This window comes from Mustelus asterias, chromosome 11, assembly GCF_964213995.1.
Source record: "Mustelus asterias chromosome 11, sMusAst1.hap1.1, whole genome shotgun sequence".
NCBI lineage: Eukaryota > Metazoa > Chordata > Chondrichthyes > Carcharhiniformes > Triakidae > Mustelus > Mustelus asterias.
Window position 1 is genome coordinate 49,133,387 of NC_135811.1, and position 22,855 is coordinate 49,156,241.

The following is a 22,855-nucleotide window of genomic DNA, read 5'->3' on the forward strand; positions in this document are numbered from 1 at the left end:
TTAGCCATCTGTGTCCCTGAAACGAGCTTTGCAGGTTGTGTACAAGTGACTCTGTGTTGGCCAAGATGAAATGTTGTTCAGCAATTGGGACAGATCAGAAACATTACTGACTGTCAGGAATGATCCAGCAGATTTTATCCTCACCATATTCTGTACGATCCAAACTGTCAGCATTCACACACATCAATCACACAAATCCAGCCTCAGCTAACCTTTCATTGTATTGGCTGCTTCAACATTCAAATTCTGATTATAGAATTGAAATCTCTGTTAGAAAATCAGAACCTGCTGCCATTGTGTTTGGTTCCTTTTAGCCCATTTTAACCTATTTTCATATCCTTTAGTCTTCCCTCCCTCTACATCTTTCCACACACAGCAACAACTCTTGGGAGACAGAAACAAATCTTATTTGGTGAATTCACCAGCGTGGTCAATGTTCCCGAATGAAGCACAGAGATTTAGAATAATTACAATGAGATGATTTGAAAATTATACACGTGCGTAACATGCTCCATTCTAAGCAGAATATCAGTGAAGTGGATTCCATTAGAAGCTGTCGATAGATTCGAGAGTGTTCATTCATCTTTCGGTTTAGCTTTTGTTGGGACAGTCATTGTCGGCCTCGATGGAAAGGCGTAATTCACAAAGAGCACTTAGATATTCTTCATTGTCAGGATCCAACTCCGAGGCTTTTGCAAAGTTTTCAGTAGCCTCGCGCTTCTTCCCATCCAGTTGGTTCATTAAGCCAAGAACACCGTGGGCCTTGCTGTCTCTGCCATTCCTGCGAAGTTGTCTTTCTGCGATTGTCTTCAAGTTATCACGGCACTTTGTCTTTTCTGTTGAGTTATAATTAACTTTCATTCCTTCTAGAAAATGGGTGATAGCTTTTGATTCTGATTTCTTCCGATTCAGTTCAAATAATCCAGCCTCCAAACATATTGCCTGCCTATTTTCTGGACGTATACCTTCCAATTTCAGTAAATTATTGTAGATCTCCACTGTTTCTGCATATTCTTCGTTTAATAAGCAGATCCTAGCATAATCTAGGTGTGCCCTAATAAATGTGAATGGGCGAGGCTCAAAGGCCTTTTTAAAATGATACTTACACAGTTCAATCAGTTCAGCTCTCTGTCTTTTGCTCTCTGATTTTCTGTTCAATGGCAATAGTTTCTTTCTGTAACACACACCTATTTGATGGTGTAAGAAGGTTGAGTTTGGGGTAATTTCCAATCCTTTCCTCAACAGATCCACAGCTTTTCCCACATCTCGATTAAATCTGTAAAATTTGGCAGCATAGCGAATCACATGTGGAAGATCCGGGGATTTCTGCAACGCTCCTTCAACTAATTCAAGTGCTTCCTCAGTTTGATTGCACTCTTGTAGTTTTAGAGCCAGCAGCACCATGGCTTCAGCATGATCCGGATCAAGCTCCAGCACACGTCTGAACTGCTTCATTGATTGAGTGGGTTTGTAACTCTCTGAGGTTCCAGAAAATGTTTCAAGACGAGACAGAACAGTCGCATATCCAAAATTCCATTCAATATTATCCGCATCTTCCTCCAGAGCCTTTTTAAAACATTCCTTTGCTTCTTCATAGTGTTCAGCAGCTGACTTCAACAGTGACCAACCCTTCTCCCCGTACACTTCAGGTATCATTGCTGTATACCGAGAGGCATCAGGAAATTGTTGACAGATCCTCTCCAGTTTGTCGAGGTAGGACTGAGCCTCTGTCAGTTGTCCCATGTGATAATTGACCCAGGAACGGTTTCCATAGGTGACGATGATTCTTTTTTCAAAACCATCGTCATGATTCTCCCTCAGAATCTTTTCAGCTTCCTGTAAGTTTTGAATCGCCTCCTCACAGTTTCCTTGCAGACAGTTTACAAAAGCGAGTTGGTTGTAAGACCTGCCTCGAGATTTCACATTTGTCTGGATTGTGTCTTCTAATCTTTGCTGCAAATCATCCAAGTCAATGTTTTCTTTCTGTGGCCCCCACGTGAAGTGACATTGAAGCTGATCGAGCTTCACTTTCAACAAATCCTTCTCTTGGTCACTGCAAGAGAAACAAAAATCATCAAAATCCATCTCAGGCTGACCCATTTCCCAGCTCCTCCATCCAGTTTTATTATCTAAGAGCTGCTCCTGACTCCGGGACTCAATGAACATGAAACCTCTGGTCCCACAATGATTATCTCAGCAAAATCTCCCAGCAAAGTGAAGGGATTTACTTCATTACTGTGGGAAACCCAAAGACCTAAAAGGTGAATCCCTGACTGACCTCCCAGTAGGACTCGTAGAATACTAGTTTCCGGGCAATTGGTAATTTTCTTCCCAGGTAGAATTTGTATATCAAGCCCTTTATAAAGCAGGCCCCTGAGTGGGTCCATTATTGTAATGTCCCGGTTGGGACCTGCTTATGTTCACCACAGGCTTGTGGTTTTACTTTATTTTTGCTTTCTGCAATAATGCACCGTTCCTTAAACAGGTGAGTTCTGAGTTATTACAATAACCTTGTCTGTTCTTACACCAGTCCCCAGTCTGCTGGTTGGTTCTCGTTAGCATTTTCTCACTAAATGAACAGTAAATCTCAATCCCAATGAGATGAAGAGGAGTTCTAGTTGAAATACTCAATCTGCCTCTTGGTTTTGTCCAGTTTATCTCCTTCTCATTCAGCTCCACAGTCCCCTCCTCACCGAGACTCCTCCCAAGTTGGCCACATTTGGAGTACTGCATCCAGTTCTGGTCGCCACACTACCAGAAGGACGTGGAGGCATTAGAGAGAGTGCAGAGAAGGTTTACCAGGATGTTGCCTGGTATGGAGGGTCTTAGCTATGAGGAGAGATTGGGTAGACTGGGGTTGTTCTCCTTGGAAAGACGGAGAATGAGGGGAGATCTAATAGAGGTGTACAAGATTATGAAGGGTATAGATAGGGTGAACAGTGGGAAGCTTTTCCCAGGTCGGAGGTGACGATCACGAGGGGTCACGGGCTCAAGCTGAGAGGGGCAAAGTATAACTCGGATATCAGAGGGACGTTTTTTACACAGAGGGTGGTGGGGGCCTGGAATGCGCTGCCAAGTAGGGTGGTGGAGGCAGGCACGCTGACATCGTTTAAGACTTACCTGGATAGTCACATGAGCAGCCTGGGAATGGAGGGATACAAACGATTGGTCTAGTTGGACCAAGGAGCTGCACAGGCTTGGAGGGCCGAAGGGCCTGTTTCCTGTGCTGTACTGTTCTTTGTTCTTTGTTCAAGTTAAGTGTAAAGTCTCACCTTAAGACGGTTAATGCTGCCCCCACTGTTAAATTGATGCAGAGAAGCCAGGAGAATCAGGAGTCAGCTCCCACTGCCTTTCAGCTGGAGTGTGGGGGCAGCACAACACTTACATTGATCCCAGTCCAAGAAGGTCATAAATGTAAACACGTTATCCTGGTGTTCATGTCCGTTCATGATTTCATCCCTTTCTATCTCCTTCAGTCCTATCACTCTCTGAGAGCTCTGCATTCATCTGACTCTGACCTTGTGTCCATCCTCCATTTCACCCCAGTGCTAGCTTCAGAATCCCTGAATTTGCTCATTGAAGATTAGCTCTCCATCAAAACTATCGGAGATTGTTATCACCCTTCTAGGTCTTCTTTTCTTTTCCTTCGTATTGATGTTTCTCTGATCAGAACCATGTGAAATGCCTTAGGACAATTTATCACATTCGAGGTGCTATATAAATGCAATTTGTTGTCACACAATCTGAGCTGTCGCAACAACCCAACAAAACAACAGTGACTTCATTTTAAAATAATTCACTGATTGTGAAACACTTTGGGACATTCCTGTGAAGTGTGGGAAGATGTTGCATCAATACAACTTCTTTCTTGCTTTCTTCCTGTTCAAATCCCACTCCATTCCCCGGACATCCCAACTCATTCCCTACTCCAGCTGCCCCTTCTTCATGTTGCCGCTCTTCTCCTCTCTCCCCACTCAATCCTCAGTCTCAATTTCAGCAAGTACTTTATTTCTTGCATTAAATGCAATAATTGGCGACCACCATTTAGCCAGTAAACAATAAGCAATTTATTATGATTTACATCTAAATATAGAGCACTGTAATCAATGTGTTCACTGTCAGCTCTGGGGTCAATCTGGCTGCAAAAGCCCGCACTCTGCCCCAAGATCCCCACGTTTATTCCCCAATGGGCGATCAGGTCCCATAACTCTTCAGATGCACGCCCCTGAAAGGGGCTAACGATGACACTCCTCTTACGCACTATAAGCTGTTCTGCTACATCCCAGACCACATTCACTGCTGTCCCTCCCAGTTCATGCTGTGCTCTCACTTTGATTGATGGTTCTGATTGCTTTAGTTTATTCTGTACCGACGTAAATGCTGAAAATTACAATTCTACATCAGTGAACACCTTTGAGATTACAAAGGGACACAGAGTAAAACTCCCTCTCCTGAAAGAATGTAAATAACCTGGTACATTCGCAGAATCCAAATATTAATTTCACATTTAACCCTCAACCTTCAATGGAAGCCGAATGGAAACGCATTTTAATTTGAAGTAGTATTGAATATAATTAAATAGTGTTGAATATGAATATAAGCGGTTAGTGTGCAAAATTAAAGCACATGGGATTGGCGATAATACATTGGCATGGATTGAGAATTGGTTAGCACACAGAGAGTAAGAATAAATGGGTTGTTTTTTTAAGTGACAGATGGTGATGAGTGTGGTGGCACAAGGATCAGTGCTTGGGCCCCAGCTATTCCCAAATATATCAATGGTTTAGACCAAAGAGAAATGTAATATTTTCAAGTTTGCCAATGACACAAAGCTTGATGGGAATGAGTGGTGCGGCGGGTGTTAAGAAGCTTCAAGGTAATTTAGATAAGTTGAGTTTGTGGGGAAATACATGGCAGGTGCAGTATGAAGTGGATAAGTGTGAGGTTATCCAATTTGGTAGGAGAAACAGAACAGCAGAATATTATTTAAATGGTGATAGATTGACAAATGTTGATGTACAAATGGGACACGAGTATCCTTGGATACCAGTCACTGAAAGCAAACATGCAGTTGCAGCAAGCAGTTCAGAAGGCGAATAATATGCTGGCCTTCATTGCAAGAGGATTTGAGTACAGGAGCAAGGATGTATTGCTGCAGCTGTACAGGACATTGGTGATACCACACCTGGAGCATTGTGTGCAGTGTTGGTCTCCTTACCTTAGACAGAGTGCAGCAAATGTTCACCAGACTGATCTCTGGGATGGCAGGATTGTCATATGAGGAGTGATTGGGTCGACTACACCTGTATTCACTGGAGTTAAAGAATGCCAGGAGCTCTCGTTGCAACGTATTAAATTCTGACAGGGCTGGGAAGACTGGATGCAGGGATAATGTTTCCTCTGGCTGGGGTGTTTCTGCAACAAGTGAACACAGCCTCAGGAATGGGGTGGGCCATTTAGGACTGAGAGGAGGAGAAACCTCTTCACTCAGAGTTTGGTGAACCTGTGGAATTCGCTGTCACAGACAGCAGTGGAGGCCAAGTCACTGAATATATTTAAGAACAAAACAGATGGAATCCTAGACCTTAAAGGCATTAAGGGATATGAGGTGAGTGTATGAGGATGACATTGAGATATAAAAACGGCTATGATCATATTGAATGGTAGAGTAGTTTGAAGAGCTGAATAAGCTCCTTTTGCTCCAATTTTCTATGTTTCTACCTGATGAGGTTCCATCTGCACTTGAACAGAACTGGGATCAATGTCCTGGTGGAGAGGCTAACAGGTGCTGTAGGGGAGGGTCTAACTTGGCAGTGGGATGGGTCCTGGGGATAGTTACAGAGAGGAGGACAAAGGCCAGTGGCAGGCTGGAAAATTGGGAAACTTTCAAACATGAACAAAGGGATACAAAAAAGGGATAAATTGATTTTTTTCTGGATGGCAAGAGTGGGGTGCCACAGAGTTCAGTCCTCGGGCCGCAGCTTTTTACAAGCTGTATTAATGAGACAACAAGAAAAACACTGTTCCCAATGTCTCAATGTCCTTTAATTTAATCGTTCCTGCAAATCATCCCACTCAACATTTTCTAAGCACAGATCCCATGTGAAGTGACATTGTAGCTGAAGTCATTTCCCTTTCAGGAATTCCCTGACAGTCTCATGACAAGAAATATGTTTAAATATTAATTTGTTTTATCAACCTTTCAGCAAAAAATAGCACTGGAGAAATTATTACGCACTGGCAAACCTAGAAACTCAGAGAAGCTGATGAGCAGTTCCATAAAACTGACAACTCAAATGGCAACCAGAAGCTGAAACATGCAAACAACCAAAAACAACAGACAGGAAATGGCTGATAAAACCTGGGATCATTATGATCAATTTTAACCCCACCACCCCCATTGCCCTCCGCTAGCCGGAACCGCAGCCTCCCTGAATATAAGGAGAAGAGAGCCACAACCAACATCCAGAAGCCACAACCTACCATTACCATGGGATTTGGAACCTGGTTTAGCATCCGACCTGAAAGGAACCCAGTTGAGAAAGGAAGGTTAACACTGAGTGACAACTAACACCTTTACTGTATCTGAAATAAAAACAGAAAGCCCAAAATAAACTCAGCAGGTCTGAGGGTGCGAGACGCTTTAACACCGTATGATTCTTCTTCACTATATTGTTATCATCCTTTACTGCATCTGTAATTTCCACATTAAAATCTCTCTTACCCCATGATGATCAGTTTGAACAGACTCAGTTGCTTCTTCACTGAAGCTTCCACTGATCAGCTGCAGGAACAGAATGAGCTGCGATGAGCTTTTCAAAGATATCTTTACACCTCCCACGTCTTTTCAGTCAGATGATTTCACAGAATTCTGCTTGAGATTCCAAACTGAATTCACAGCTTGCTCATCCACAGAAACTGTATTAAACCTTATCTCAGAAACATAGAACATAGGAATAGGAGTAGACCATTCGGACCTTGGAGCTTGCTCTGCCATTCACTATGATCACAGCTGAACATCCAACTCACTAACCTGATCCTGTTTTCCCCCCAGATCTTTAACCCCTTTCGACCTAAGAGCGAAATCCATCTCCTTCCAATGTCCCACCAGCGAGAATGGAGAATTTGATGCTCAGCCAAAACTCCATTCACTGCCGCGGGACCAGAGAGTCCCTGCCAGCGGCGAGGTCAGAGAATTACGGCCACAATATTTTGGCCTCAACTGCTTTCTGCGCCAGTGAATTCCACAGACCCATCACTCTCTGAGTGAAGAAATTTCTCCTCTTATAAATCCTAAACAATTACTCCTCATCCTTCGACTATCACCTGTGGTTCTGGACGACTCCACTATCAGGAACATCCTTCTTGCATTTACTCTGTTTTTTTTGTTAGAAGTTGATAGGTTTCTATGAGGTCCCCCACTTCCTTTGAACTCCACTGAATATAATCCGAATCGACTCAACAATCGACTCTGGTAGTGATAATATGAAGACAGATTATTACTTGAGTGGGTGTGAATTGAGAGAGGTGGATACTCAACGAGACCTTGGAGTCCTCGTGCACCAGTCGCTGAAAGTAAGTGCTCAGATACACCAGGCAGTAAAGGAAGCAAACGGTATGTTCGCCTTCATAGCAAGAGGATTTGAGTATAAGGATATTGATGTTTTGCTGCAATTGCAAAGAGCGTTGCTGAGGCCACACCCGAGTATTGTGTGCAGTTTTGGTGTCCTTATCTGAGGAAGGCTGTCCTTGCTATAGAGGAAGTACAGCAAAGGTTTACCAGGCTGATTCCTGGGATGGCAGGTCTGTTATATGAGGAAAGACAGTGAGGATTATCTTCACAGGAGTTTAGAAGAGTGAGAGGGGATCTCAGAGAAACGTATTAAATTCTAACAGGGTTAGACAGAGTAGATTCAGAAAGAATGTTCCCAACGGTTGGGTTGTCCAGAACTAGGGGTCATAGTTTGGGGATAAGGGGTAAACATTTTAGAACGGAGGTGAGGAGAAATGTCTTTATCCAGAGGTGGTGAATGTGTGGAATTCACGATCACAGAATGTAATTGAGAACACAATGTTATCCAATTTCAAGAAAAAACTTCTCAGGGCGAAAGGAAACAAGGCATTTGGGAGGAAGGGGGATCAGGATATTGAATTTGATGGTCAGCCATAATCACGATGAATGGTGGAGCAGGCTCAAATGGCCAAATGGCCAACTCCAGTTTCTAGTTTCTCTGTTGCTCTGTAACCTCTCCTCAGTCCTGCCATCCCAGGAATCAGCCTGGAAACCTTTGCTGCACTCCCTCGAAGGCAAGAACATCCTTCCTCAGATAAGGAGACATAAACCGCACACAGTATTCCAGCTGTCTTCTCACCAGGGCCCTGTATAATTGCAGCAAGATTTCCCTGCTCCTGTAATCAAATCCTCTCACTACAAAAGCCAACATATTAATTACCGTCTTTACTGCCTGCTGCATCTGCAAAATGACACATCTCCCTCCCCTCTGCCAGAATTATTTTCTATTTATGTTAGAACTTGCTTTGTGCTGTCTGTTGATGATCACTTCTGCTGCAAAAACAAATGTAACCCCACTATTTATAAAAGGGGGAGAGGGAGAAAATAAGGAATTACAGACCAGTGAGCCTAACATCAGTCGTTGGGGAAATTCTAGTGTCTATTCTAAAGGCTGTGATAACAGGACACTTAGAAAATATCAACAGGGTTAAACAAAGTCAGCATAGATTTCTGACAGGGAAATTGTGTTTGACAAACCTCTTGGAGATTTTTGAGGATGTAACTGGTAGAATAGATTAGGGAGAACCAGTGGATGTGGTGTATTTGGATTTTCAGAAAGTTTTTGATAAATTCCCACCGAAGCGGTTAGTGTGCAAAATTAAAGCACATGGGATTGGCGATAATACATTGGCATGGATTGAGAATTAGTTAGCATACAGAGAGTAAGAATAAATGGGGGTTTTTTTGAAGTGACAGATGGTGATGAGTGTGGTGGCACAAGGATCAGTGCTTGGGCCCCAGCTATTCCCAAATATATCAATGATTTAGATCAGAGAGAAATGTAATATTTCCAAGTTTGCCAATGACACAAAACTTGATGGGAATGAGTGGTGTTAAGAGACTTCAAGGTAATTTTCCACCTTTGATGATTTCAGGTGGAATGCATCATTTTCCATTACTTTAGCATTCGCGAGATGGTCAGTGGAAATGTTGAATCTGGAATGGTGTTGAGAGCTTCCTCAGTGACAACATTCTCCATTACATCGAGTTGTGATAGTGCTTCAATCACTGTTCCAACTGCTGGTTCGATCCAGTGATGATCATCCTTGTCTTTATCTTCAAGGAATCTGATTTGGTTGTAGCTCGGTCTGTTGCTCTCTTACTTCCTTCATAGACTCCTCCAACATCGCTGGATTCAGCAACAGATTCTTCACTGCTGCAGAGTTTCAACCTGTATTGTTTGGTGCAGTGATGTGCATTCTGCTGAGGCTTGTTTCCAGACACTCTGAGAACATCTAGATTTTATTTGCTGAGGACTTGTAAATCACGAGGGTTTCTTCATCATTGTGCTGTCATATACCTTTAAGGGTTCAGAGCCTGACATCACTGGAAGAGTAAGTTTGACAAGTGATCCAGTTTTAGTTTTCCTTTGGCCTTTGGACAGAGCACACACGCACAACTCTGCTGGTGGTGTCTTCAAGCTTTCTACCTGGATACATCTGTTCTCCTCTACATAGTCTGAATAAAGGAACCCGCAACATGTTTACCCTTATGAGTGATTGGTGCCTTTATATCATTGTAAATACTCAACATTTTGCATAGCCATCAGCTAACAGTCTGACAGCCAAATTCAGTGCAGGCACAACATGGTGAGTAGCCTTAGATCATGCTACATAGCCTGAGACATCCCTCGACATTTTGGTCAGACAGCTATGAAGTCGCTTTGACAGAGAGTGTGGAAATCTCAGTCTCGTCGTTGAACAGGGAGGCTTTGAAGGCACAGTGCAGAGATAGTGCTTAAGCAGAGGGTTGGAGAAGCAGAGAGATCCCTCATGGTGAGCTGGTCAGTTCTGTGAGAGGGACAGTGTGTCAAACCCCACTAGCACAGGGTTAGCTCGATCGGGAAAGGTGAGTGACGTGGGTGTGGCATTGATTGAAAGTGACTAGGGGAGAGCCAAACAAGAAGGAACAAAAAAGAACCATCATAAAGATCAGGCCTGGGAATGTTGCTGTTATAATCGATAGAGCTTCAGTAAAGTGTGCGATAGCAGCTACAGCCACATTCATCCCAGGTGCTATAAGGAAAGGAGGGTCAAAGAATATTATCAAAATGTGTCCAAATTCCCCAGTTTAAATTGGGATGCAGCTGACCTGTTCTCCCAATTCAAAATGTTTAAACAGCATACAGGTTTCTTCATTCCAGAGTGTCTGACCCAGACAAGCACGCCATAAAAATTCATCTCGTCATTGGGACTGGATGTCAATATAGACAGAACACATCAGGATTGAAATCAAAAGAGCCACAGGATCTTTGACCACATTGGAAGACCAGTTCAGAAACAGGTTAAACATTCATATTCATTGATTAGTGTTCATTTCATTTCAACACAATACGCCAAGCAAAGCTGCCACCCACACTCAAAATGTTATTTTCAATTTATTGGTGTGCCTACTGGTCACTGTGAGCAATTATAGAAACTTCCAGATATTGTTAACATTACAAGATCTTGGTATATCAGCAAATTACTTTCAGAGACTCAAGATCCATATGTTCCATTCACTCACGTAATGATAACTAAGCATTAAATGGCACGAAGCATTGTAAATAGTTATACTTCTTCAGAAGCTTGGAAATTATATCAGAAAAGAAAGGGGGATGTTGTGAAATGCCTTAAAGGGACAGCAGCATGGCATCACTAGAAAGAAAATACGTTGTCGATCCAATCTTTATTTCACATTTGCCTTTTCTCTTTGTAAGTAAAATGTAACCAGTTGTGGTGCAGACAATTGAATGGAGATCACCAAGTGGCAAAACACGTAGCACAGAGGACACCAGGCTGAAGGGAGAAGAATTCTGACTGAAGATAGCATTGCTGGGACTAATATTGGGCATTTTAAAAATAAAGACAGTTTAACTGAGCAGGAACAGGCGCACAGACTTGCGAGGATATCCCATTGAGGGAATGACCCAGACTACATTCTCACAAACAATCTCCTACAACAATTCTCAGAGACAATGTCTTCTCTGGATGTGTTTAAATGGCTTTCTTCATGCCTTATCAAGGTGCAGAGCTGGTTTTCACCTGGAAACCCCCCATGCCGAGAGCAACAAATGACCACAGGTGCTCTTGTGTGGCCATGGTGGGATTGGTAAGACACTGGAACCCAACCAAATCATCCAATTTGAGATATAACCTTATATGTCAAGGGGTCCATGTAGAAAGGGTGAATAAAGTCACAGTGCACAAGGACATTGGTGCTGCAGCCAGGAAAGTGTGACTTGGTCAGTGGAAGTTTCTTTTTAGCGGACTGACCACACAGGAATGAGTTCCTGCAACTGGGTCTTACTCGGCAGCTGCTGTTGGAAGTATTTACCATTGCCTCGTGGGTTAATGAAGAGATTCCACATAAAGTGAAAATTGGATCCAAAGTTGTTTCACAACATTGACACTCAGTACAGGGTGTGGACATTACAGGGAGTGAGAGACCCTGGCTGCGATTCTCCCATTGCAACCCACAACGTTTCTGTTGGGTCACGGTGGGAGAGGCGCATCTCCAGCCTTGAACAGGAATTTGCGCCTGTGCTGGGAGCGCACGCGCATCTCCCAGAGCCGGCGAACAGTCGCAAGCCAGACCCCGCTGAAAACCGGCGGGGAGACAGGAAAGTCATTTAAATCTTTTTAAAATATGTTTTAAATATGTATATTAGTTAATTATCAGGACCTTTCAGGTTCCAATTAAATCTCCCACCCCGCCAGGAGTACTTCATTTTGTCGGGGTTGAGACTAGCTCCCCATGTTCGGGGAACTAGTGGGAGACCCTGCCGGAATAAAGGGGGGCAATCAGGGCCCCCCAGGGGGTTGGGTGGCGGGGGAGTGCTCTGTGGGCATGGGCACACTGGCAGTGCCAGCCTGTGCCCCCTGGCACTGCCCAAAGGCAAAGTGCACATTCCTAGGGGGCACCTTGGCAATGCCCACTGGGCATCGGGCAGTGCCAAGTGGGTGGGGCCTATTGTAGGTGGGGCCCAGGGGCGATCGGTGGAGATGGGGAGTCCCGCTGCGACTCTGCACACAGATCGGTCTGGGCTGGAGGGAGGGCAGAGATTCGGGCGGGCTGCGGGGTGGTGGGCCAACAAGGGGGGAGGCCTGCCTCTGTGGGGGTCTGACCCTGGGGGGTGGTCAGCTGGGGGTGAGGGAGGTGGGGGGATTGCCACTGCTGGGAGGTGGGGCCTGGACATCGTGACGCTCAGGGCTGGCCCAGGAATTGCTGTGGGGGCAGCGATTGGGCTATGGAGGGGGGGGGGGGGGGAGCTAGGAGGGGCAGCACTGCGGGGGTCCCGGGCTGGCCAGCGATCGAGCTGGCCAGTAAATGGGGATACTGACAGATCGGGACCACTGCGCATCAGCAGAGTTCCAGAACTGTCAAACTCCAGCGCGAATAGTCCCGGCCCCCCTGGGTTTTTAATAATATTCACGACTGGGACCTCTTCAGTGCGCAGAGTGCGGAGATTCAGGTGAGAAGCTGAACTGACAGAACAGCCAGGATTTAGAACAGTTTTCCCACCAATTCAGCACTTTTGGGAGAATTGTGGCCCCTGTTGCTGATTCTCACCGATTTCTGGGACAATGAGCAGGGACCCAAAAAGGTGAAGAAATGGCAAAATGAACTTTGAATGGGTTTGTCATGAACTGTAGGGCGGCACGGTAGCACAGTGCTTAGCACTGCTGCTTCACAGCTCCAGGGACCTGGGTTCGATTCCTGGCTCGGGTCACTGTGTGGAGTTTGCACATTCTCCTCGTGTCTGCGTGGGTTTCCTCCGGGTGCTCCGGTTTCCTCCCACAGTCTAAAGATGTGCGGGTTAGGTTGATTGGCCAGGTTAAAAATTGCCCCTTAGAGTCCTGAGATGTGTAGGTTAGAGGGATTAGCCGGTAAACTATGTGGGGGTAGGGCCTGGGTGGGATTGTGGTCGGTGCAGACTCGATGGGCCGAATGGCCTTCTTCTGCACTGTAGGGTTTCTATGATGATTTCTATGATTTTTATGGCAGGGAGATTGCCTCAAACACAGAGATGGGGACAGATTATCCTGGAAGGAGATGAACCAGTGACAGGGCTGTACAATGGAGACAGGCGTCCCCTTTTGGCCAGCTTTGGGAACAGCAGTATGACTGATGGCATTTCAGTGGCAGGGTAGGACATATGAGGCTGAGGCAATAAAACACAGGCAGGAGCTTGAGGAAGAGAGATAAGAAGCTCAGTGATAGTGAAGCGGTTATGCAAGGGTTAATGAAACAGGGGAGTGAAGATTTCATTTCCAGGCAGAGAGTGCCACTGAAGGCCAGCAAATTAACTCCACGTCGTACAAACAGCCAAGGTATTCAACTGCAATACCTTGAAAGTAGACCCCCTCACTGGGGAGAAGGACTCCCCAACCTGTTCCAGATAAAGTCCATCTGAGAACCAATCTGCCAGAAATTCAACCAGAGTCAGTCTAACAGAGTGCTGAGAATGTCTCACTTTACAAAACCCTCCATCAATGTGAAAGCTCCAGCTGCATCTGAGAAATTACACTCCTCACACACAAGAAACTGTGCTAATCACACACTGTAACAGTATGTTACCTTCATCTCTATTCAATCTGTGTGTGCCAGAGAGTTTGTGTGAAACGGGGGAGTGGACATTAAATTCAGGGGAAATGTGTGACAATTCATCATCTTCTTTAATTTTAAACGCACAAAAAAATCGCTGTTAATATTATTAAATGTGGAGACTCACTGAGGACGAGAGAGCCCTCACCTCTGACATTCAAACACACTGACCAGAGGCAGGAAAGGAAAACACACAAACTCGGGGCGGGATGTTCCGTCCCTGCTCGCTCCACAGCCGGAAAATCCTGCCAGAGGTCAACGGAACTTTGTATGGTCCGTGTCCCGCCTGCTACGATTCCTTTGGTGGAGGGGACAAGAAAATTCCATCCATGCATGTCTGTAACACGATGAATATGATTCATAGAGATTGTTAGTGGGTGAGTGATGTGATGCACTGGGCAGTGTGTGAGTCGAGTGGTTCAGTTGCTGGGATGTAGCATTTGGAAGATTCATGATCTGACTTTTGTTTCTTGTTTCATTGAACCTTAGGCAGCATAATATCCAGGTACTCGGGGTTAGATTCCTGGCATTGACTCCCAGTGTGATCTGGCCCCATCACCTGTGGAGAGTTTCTCTGGAGAGCTCCAATAGATAGATCACATCTCGACTCCTCTCCACCCACTCCATTGAGGCCTCCAGTGCAGTGCCAGGGAACATGGGCAATGATCGTGCCTTTCCGGCCATTCTCTCTTTTTCCTGCTCAGAATCTCTTCCACAAACAATTCCAGGACGTGCTCCTGACACAATAAGTCAGTCTTGCTGGATAGCTCCAAGCGATACTCGGCTATCACAGAATGTGCCCCCTGCTGGAGTGAGCAGCAACACAACAGTGTAATTAACATTGGATTCTGACACCAGTCAGACAAATTCAAGCAGCACAAATTTGTCTACATTCGAAGGAACGGGTACACATTGATCAGATATCATTCTCCCCGTCCCCATTCTTATGGACTAACTATAAGTGAACCCCTGTAATCTTTTTGTTAAGATGTGGAGATGCCGGCGTTGGACTGGGGTAAACACAGTCAGAAGTTTAACAACACCAGGCTAAAGTCCAACAGGAAACCTGTTGGACTTTAGCCTGGTGTTGTTAAACTTCTTACTATCTTTTTGTTAATCCAGAGGACGTGACTGAGTTACTCAATGCCTACCTTGCATCTGTCCTTCCTAAGGAAGAGGGTGAATTGAATGTTCCTGTGGAGAAATAGTTATGCTGCAGGGCAGCATTGTGGCACAGTGGTTAGCACTGCTGCCTCACAGCGCCAGGGACCCGGCTTCGATTCCTGGCTTGGGTCACTGTCTGTGTGGAGTCTGTGTGTTTTCCCTGTGTCTGTGTGGATTTCCTCCAGGTGCTCTGTTTTCCGATCACAGTCCGAAAAACATGCTGATTCGCTGCATCGGCCATGTTAAATTGTCAGTGTGCCGGAACAGGTGTCAGAATTTTCACGGTAACTTCATTGCAGTGTTAATGTAAGCCTACTTGTGACACTGATAAATAAATAACAATGTTGAATAAGATCATGCAACCTGGTTGGAGAAAGTCTTTTCATTCTTCTACGGAATGGAATAGATCTTGTGCAGTTTAACTGGGTTGCAAATATTGAATCTTTACCTTAAATATGAATGTACTGTCGCAGTGTTCATATAATGCAATGTGCAGAACATATAAATGAAGGCTCAGACTCTGACCACAATCAATGTTATCATCTACACAGTGTTATATATAATTAATAGGCTATTCTCCTGTCAAATTAACAACATTCCAATATTCTGTTCAAATCAATTTTGCAATCTCTGGTTTATCTAATAGTCCTGGTGGGATCAGCTTCCGAGCGCACACAGATTAAAACTCCAAAATATCATTGCTGCTCCTGATAGTGATCACTCGTGCTGCTATATATCAGACAATATTTGTAACGAGTCGTCAGCAATGGGCATCATCGTTTTTCTGGGCCTTTTCTGTAATTGGTGATTCTTGAAAGGGGAATAAATATCACACATGACAGAGAGGGAGGGTTAAATGGGCAGGGGGCACCCAGAAGGAGAAGATGGCGGATGCATCAGGACACACGCCACTTGCTAATTCACTCCAAGTCACACAGCATCTGCACTTGGAACTATAACACTGTTGCTTCACTGTGGCTGGGTCAGATCCTGGAACTCGCTTCCTAACAGCACTGTTGGTCCATCAACACCATATTGGCAGCAATATTTCCAGAAGACAGATCACCATCATCTTCTGAAGGGCAACTTTGGATGCAACCGATCCAGAATAGGTGATTTCAGACAAACAGAAATCTTTAAATTGCCTCTTTTATTTAACTGTTTCGATCGGAGTTAATTTCTCTGCTGTCTCTTTCTTTATGTGTGGCCCCTGTCGTCACCGGAGTAACTGTTGTCATGTGATCATCCTGAAGCAGCAGTTTCGGTTAAAGGCTCTTGCACAGGGGTGCTTTTCATTTGCACACTTTGGAAACTGTCTGCTTTTGTGGCGACTCTGTTAAGTTTTTGCAACAACTATATTAGTGTGTATTGTAACATGACACCATTTTGTCACAAGATGGCACTGTTTATCATGATCAAGATGACGAGGTTATAGGTCATTTAATCAATGCTAAACAAAGTCAGGAACAACTTGTTGGAATGTGTGTAATTCAATAGGTTTCTCAAAGAGGTTCTGAGTCTTACATGCTTGAACAGTAAGTTTTTATTATCTACTCATATCTACATGCATATCTATAAGCTGTTTCCATGCTTACCTCTACACACGTCTCTGTCTGGTGCAAGACTGCCCTCTAGACTCGTCATGCTTTTGTTACGGGCAGGATCTTACCAAAAATGGCAAAGTGTCAGGGTCTGGATGAAAATTGGCATGATTCTCTCCAGAAGAGAGAAAGTTTGTCAATAAGAACAGGGGGAGGTGTGTCTCACACTGATATTTTGAGGGGCAGGGCATGAAATGTCTGTAAAACCGGCTGCACTGAGATCGGGGCGCCATTTTTAACAGCCGTGCAATCAGGCCAAGAAATTACCCCCACCCCACCACGGAGATCTGAGAGACATTCTCCCCCTCCCGCCTCCCTGATCAACACCGGGCATCTCTCCCCCATCTCCACCCCACAATATAAAGTTGATTTATTTATCAGTCACATGTAAGGCTTACATTAACACTGCAATGAAGTTACTGTGAAATTCCCACAGGCGTCACACTCCTGCGCCTGTTCGGGTCAATGTACCCAACCAATATAGATCATTATAGATTCCCAGCTACAACAGTCTGTCTTCGTGCACCACTAGGTGTGAGAAGAGAATTGGAATTTCATGACCACAGGATGTGACAAAGTGTTTTCCAGCCAATGAAGTACTTTCTGAAGTGTTGTCATGTTGGAAACCGAGCAGCCAATTTGCACATGGAACATTCCAACAAACAGCAATGTAATCATGAGCAGATAAATTGATTTTGTGACACTGATTGAGCGATAAATATGAGGGTAAGTATCACACGCAATGCAGCGTTCATGAAGTTGCTTCATCACCATCTTCTCAGTTAGCAATGAGCAATAAATAGTGACCATGCAGGAGATATTCACATTCCATGAATGAAAATTAAAGGAGAAATAGATGAACCACAGTGAACCAGGTAAACCTGAAGATAAAGTGATAGATCTCCATGGACCACAAAGTGAAATGCATGAGAGCAAGACAACAGCTTGATGCAGTGTGGAGGATATGATTTGATTTGGTTTATTATTGTCACATGTATTGGAATACAGTGAAAAGTATTGTTTTTTCCACCCTATACAGCCAAAGCATGCATTTCATAGAGTACACAGGAGAAAAGGAAAGGAGTGGGTGCAGAATATAGTGTTACAGTCACACATAGGGTGTGAAGCAAGTTCAGCTTACTATATGGTAGGTCCATTCAAAAGTCAGATGACAGCAGGGAAGAAGCTGTTCTTGAGCAGGTTGGTTTGTGATCTCAAACATTTGTATCTTTCTCCCGATTGAAGAAGTTGGAAGAGAGTCTGTCCGGGGTGCGTATCATCCTTGATTGTGCTGGCTGCTTTTCCGAGGCAGCGGGAAGTGTAGACAGAATCAGTGGATGGGAGGCTGGTTTGCGTGATGGTCTGGGCTTTGTTCACGACACTTTGTAGTTTCTTGCGGTCTTTGTCAGAGCAGGAGCCATACCAAGCTGTGATACATCTGGAAAGGATGCTTTCTAGTTGTTTAGTTTTTGTTTAGTTTACGTATTAGTGTCGCAAGTAGGCTTAAATTAACACTGCAATGAAGTTACGGTGGAAATCCCTATGGTGCATCTGTAAAAATTGGTGAGAGTCATAGCGGATATGCCGAATTTCCTGAGCCTTCTGAGGAGGTAGAGGCGTCGGTGAGCTTTCTTAACGAGAGCGCCGGATATATAGCGAAGAAGAGAAGGTGGCATACAGGATGACAGACAGATGAAATTACATCGTGAGGCCTCAGATCCAGCTGTCATTATCCTCCCATGTGGAAACACAGGTGGATGTTTATCTGGACAGACTTGTCTGCAGGTCTCAGTGTGTGAAGACTTTGCTTCTCCAAGCGTCAGAATTGTGCTACATGCTGCATCTGCCCTTTAGGCAGAATGAAAGTCAGGAAGGTTGCTCGCTGCGAATGCCACTTTGGAAAATATCCCCCAGGCTTGATGGGGAGGGGATGGGGAAAGGACACAATTGATAAAAAGATAGAGAGATGGGAGAAAGGCTGCATTGGGGAGAAGGGAGAAATGATGCAAGGGGAGGAGGGATATGACGAGGAGATCGAGAGGGGGTGATGTGAAAGACAGTCTGCAGTCGGAGTGGTGGGTGTGAAGGGTGGGCTTCATAAAGAAATCTGTGGCATGGAAGGAGATCATTTCTGTCTCATGAGAACATTCCTGTTCTTCCTGGCCCACAAGGAGTGCTGAGAAAGACACTAAGGTTCTGGCACCCACAGCTCCATTCTGCCTTTCACTGTTAGATTGCCCATCCCCAGGGAAATTCACACATCAACCCCGAGTGTTAAACCAGGCTCCCAATTACACTGTGGAAACCTGATTTCAATATGAGGTGTTCCACCACCACTGCAGCTCACGCAGGTACCCCAAGATCCACCATTATATATGATGGTGAGCCTATGAACCATATGTTGAGTTTGTAGTCCCTGTATTTAATAGTTAACATTCCCTGACACTCACTGCACATTAACTTGGCCAATAATTATCTCCTGCTGGCCCTCAATTGAGGTGGGAATGGATGGGCCACCCTCAGCTTTGACCATCACCTGTAAAATCGGGGTGGGACGGGGGCAGACAGGTGGATAGCAGGAGAATCATCTGCAGAATGTTAGGGCCCACCCACCTGCTACCCCATCCACAGGAGTCTATAAAATTCTGCCCCAAATCTATCAAATATGTCAGGGTTCTGCTATCTTTATCCCCCTCCATAACCCCCCTCCCCCCACCCCTGGCAATTCATGTAATCAAATGTACTGTCAGTTTAAATTCTCAACTAAAATACATTTTAAATCATCATAAGAGCTTAAGTAAACCATGCTATCTATAAAATATCCTCCACCTTACAATATTTCCAATAAAGGAAGATATCTTAAAATGATATATACTTCACAGGTATGTTATAGCAAACAATTAACTCACTGAAGAGTCTCCCTCTCTTACAGAGCTCATAATTCACCATTAGAGAATTGTAGAAGAGTTAGGGTCCACAGTGAGAGTACACCCTCTCATAATGTTTACCTCATAATACTTTCTTATAATTTTAAATCTCAGATTGCATATTCAAAGTGTTTCAATATTACAGAGTGTAAATTCTAGTTCAACTAATTCACCTAAATTCAAATGCAAAGAACAAATGAAGTCAATTAGTAAATTCAAATTTCAAATCCACGATGAGATCGATGCAGGATATGACAAACTACTTTCATCTCACAATCAAATTCACAAAGCTGTCTTGTCTCAGTTATGACAAACTTATTAAAGGTCTGGACTCATTGATGACTGTGTCAATCTAACAGGCTTGTTTACCCAAGTCTCTAATTTAAAGAAAATCGGTTGCCTTTAGAATAACCTGATCATTGTTTGTCTTACTATTAATCTTCTTTGTTTGAGTTTTTCTTCTAGATCAAATCATCTCTTTGTCTGAAATGCAGCTATAGTGTGAAATGCAGTGAATGCAGCCCGTTTCCCGGTCCGCAAAAGACTTTTCTCAAAGTCTTTCATCTGCATGTGTATGTGTGAATGGAATAATCTCCACTTGGCTAAGATCAAGTGTAGTATGGTCGGCAGCCCATAGTCGGCCGCACTTGTTCGAGGTCATTAGGTTACGCTGAGGCTTCATATGTTTCCCCCTTCCCCAATCAGCTTGGCTCATGTAGATCAGGCCCAGGACAGGGTGGTTTGGTCGCTCGCCCTGTCTTGTCAGCCTGGATCTGAAATGTCTCAACTTGTTGAGACTCTGAATTGGATTTGATTTGATTGAATTGGAAAAGTAATTTTTAAAAAATCTCCACTTGCTTCTCGGCCTTTTGGCTAAGATCAAGTGTAGTATGGTCGGCAGCCCATGGTCGGCCGCACTTGGTCGAGGTCATTAGGTTACGCTGAGGCTTCATATGTTTCATATGAAGCAATTTTTAAAAGCGGCATCTCGGCCTTTTGGCTAAGATGCAAATGAGCTCAAGTCTTGGAGGAGGAACCTCCCCCTTCTCCAATCAGCTTGGCTCATGTAGATCAGGCCCAGGACAGGGTGGTTTGGTCGCTCGCCCTGTCTTGTCAGCCTGGATCTGAAATGTCTCAACTTGTTGAGACTCTGAATTGGATTTGATTTGATTAAATTGGAAAAGAATAAAAAAAAAATCCCCACTTGCCTGGATGGGTGCAGCTCCAACAATACCCAAGAAGATTAAAACCATTGGAGACAAAGTAGCCCGTCGGATGGAAATCCCATCCACCATCTTTGGCAGCACCTTGCAAGCACATGATCTCTATCAGCTCCAAAAGAAACAAGGGCGGAAGATGCATCGGAGCAGCACCACCTGCAAGTTCCGCTGTAATTCATGCACCAAAAGGGATTCTCTTTCAATGAATGAAATGGTCCCTCGTTTTTACGGTTCGAGTGTCCTCTCCAAATGCAAATTCACGACTCAAGCACAAGAATGCTGTGATTATTACAGTGACACATACACCAGGTCTCCTGCATTGCCAAGGTGATCATGTTTGTCTTCTGTGGATGTTTATTCCTCCAATTGCCCGTGATCTCTACCTCAAAAGGTCCCACACTGAAATTCAACATATCAAATTCTATGATGTCCTGAACCTAGAGGACATCCAGACCCAGAATCCTCAGGTACAGGACATGTTAAAGGTCAAGTTGGATGTTCAGGTGGACGCTGATGCGGAAGCAGGCAATGTTTACAATATTGGCCAAATATGATTTGGACAAAATAAACTTGAGAAGCTCCGGACAGAAACTTTCAGAGATCTTGTCCTCAGAGCAAGATGCCAGAAAATTAATAGTGGACGGCCACATACAAGAGGTTCCCACAGACCTCAGACCATTTTGGCTGTATCATGTTGAAATTAGCATTTCAAATGAAGTCATTTTCAAGGACTGATAAGTGCTGATACCAAAACTGTTTTGTCAATATGTCTTTCCCAATTATATCAAGATCACAAAGGAATTGAAAGGACGAGATGAATTGCAGGTAAGACAGTTTATTGGCCAGGGGTCATGGAACGAGTTGTGAGGAAGTGCAATGTCTATTGGGAGTGTCGGAGGTTTTCACAAGATACATGCATTTTGCTGGCTTCATGCAGGAGGTTTCTCTGTATTAATACAGTTCAGCAAATACAAATTACAAAGAAATAGCCGGAGACAGTAGTTTCTGGTTGAAAACGTATTTCATTGACACAGGCCTGGCTTCCACCATCGAGGGAGAACAATTTTTAAAAACTCAAATTACTCTAATTAAATTATCAAGAAATTCTGTAATTATAATTCTGCAGAAATCATCTGCCTGCCTACACTGTCCGCCTTAATAGGATGGACCAATCATGTTAATATGGATTATTTGCCTTGGCCGATTATATCCTGTTCTCTGGCAGCATGAGAATTCATTGGTCTGTAGAATCTGGAAGCTCCCACCACTTATCTCTTCGCAACCTTTATTAAGTAGGTAATAGAGTTCAAAGGTGTCTTTCCGTCCAGTCTCTCCGTAGTTTCCATCCTCACTGTGTGCTAAGCATTGCTTATCAGTAAAAAATGAATTGTCTCATTCATTTATTGTCTGGGAACTTTACTGATAAAAACTAGGCCCTGTGGCCTAGTTTTGAAAGAATGTGGTACATCTTACTTAGCTTTCATCCCATTGTGCCTTGGGGCAGTCTGTATTTGACCAAGCTGTACAGAATACTTTCAAAAATACATATTTAAAATGTCTAACAGTGGTTATATGTGTTTCTTTGTACTTCCAGGTAAATTGTTTGGTGTATATCATGACAGGAAGTGATGCAAGTTAACATGTGATAGAACAGTTGGAACAGTATCAATTGGCAAGTAACATGTGGATGAAGAGTTTTCCCAGTATCCTGTTAGTCTTCAATTTTTAAAAAACTCTTTGTTTAGATTACACATCACTGTCCTAATGAAGGGAATTTAATCATAATACCCAACATAGGGATATCAAGGAGCTAATATTTTAACATAAGGTTTTGGAAATAAACATGCATTAGAATCATGAATGTAAAACTAATGAGGGCATTAGAATCATAAATATAAAACTAATAAGCTTGCCAGTAATTGATTGTAAAGCTCAAGGATGAATTACATCAGTGAATTCGACTAAAACATGAAAACTCGATTACAGTGTAACTTGAACATGGTACCATTATGAAGCCATGCATTGCTTCAAAGAGCAAATTATATAAATGTGTATTAAATTTGT

The 22,855-nt window shown here is 43.9% G+C and overlaps 1 protein-coding gene and 1 pseudogene across 2 annotated transcripts in view; both read right to left on the bottom strand.

Moving 5' to 3' along the window:
- Positions 1-22,855, bottom strand: part of lipf (lipase, gastric) — a 911,257-nt gene that overhangs the window by 189,991 nt on the left and 698,411 nt on the right. The gene's annotated exons all lie outside the window — the stretch shown is intronic.
- LOC144500246 (interferon-induced protein with tetratricopeptide repeats 5 pseudogene) lies at positions 527-14,563 on the bottom strand (annotated as a pseudogene).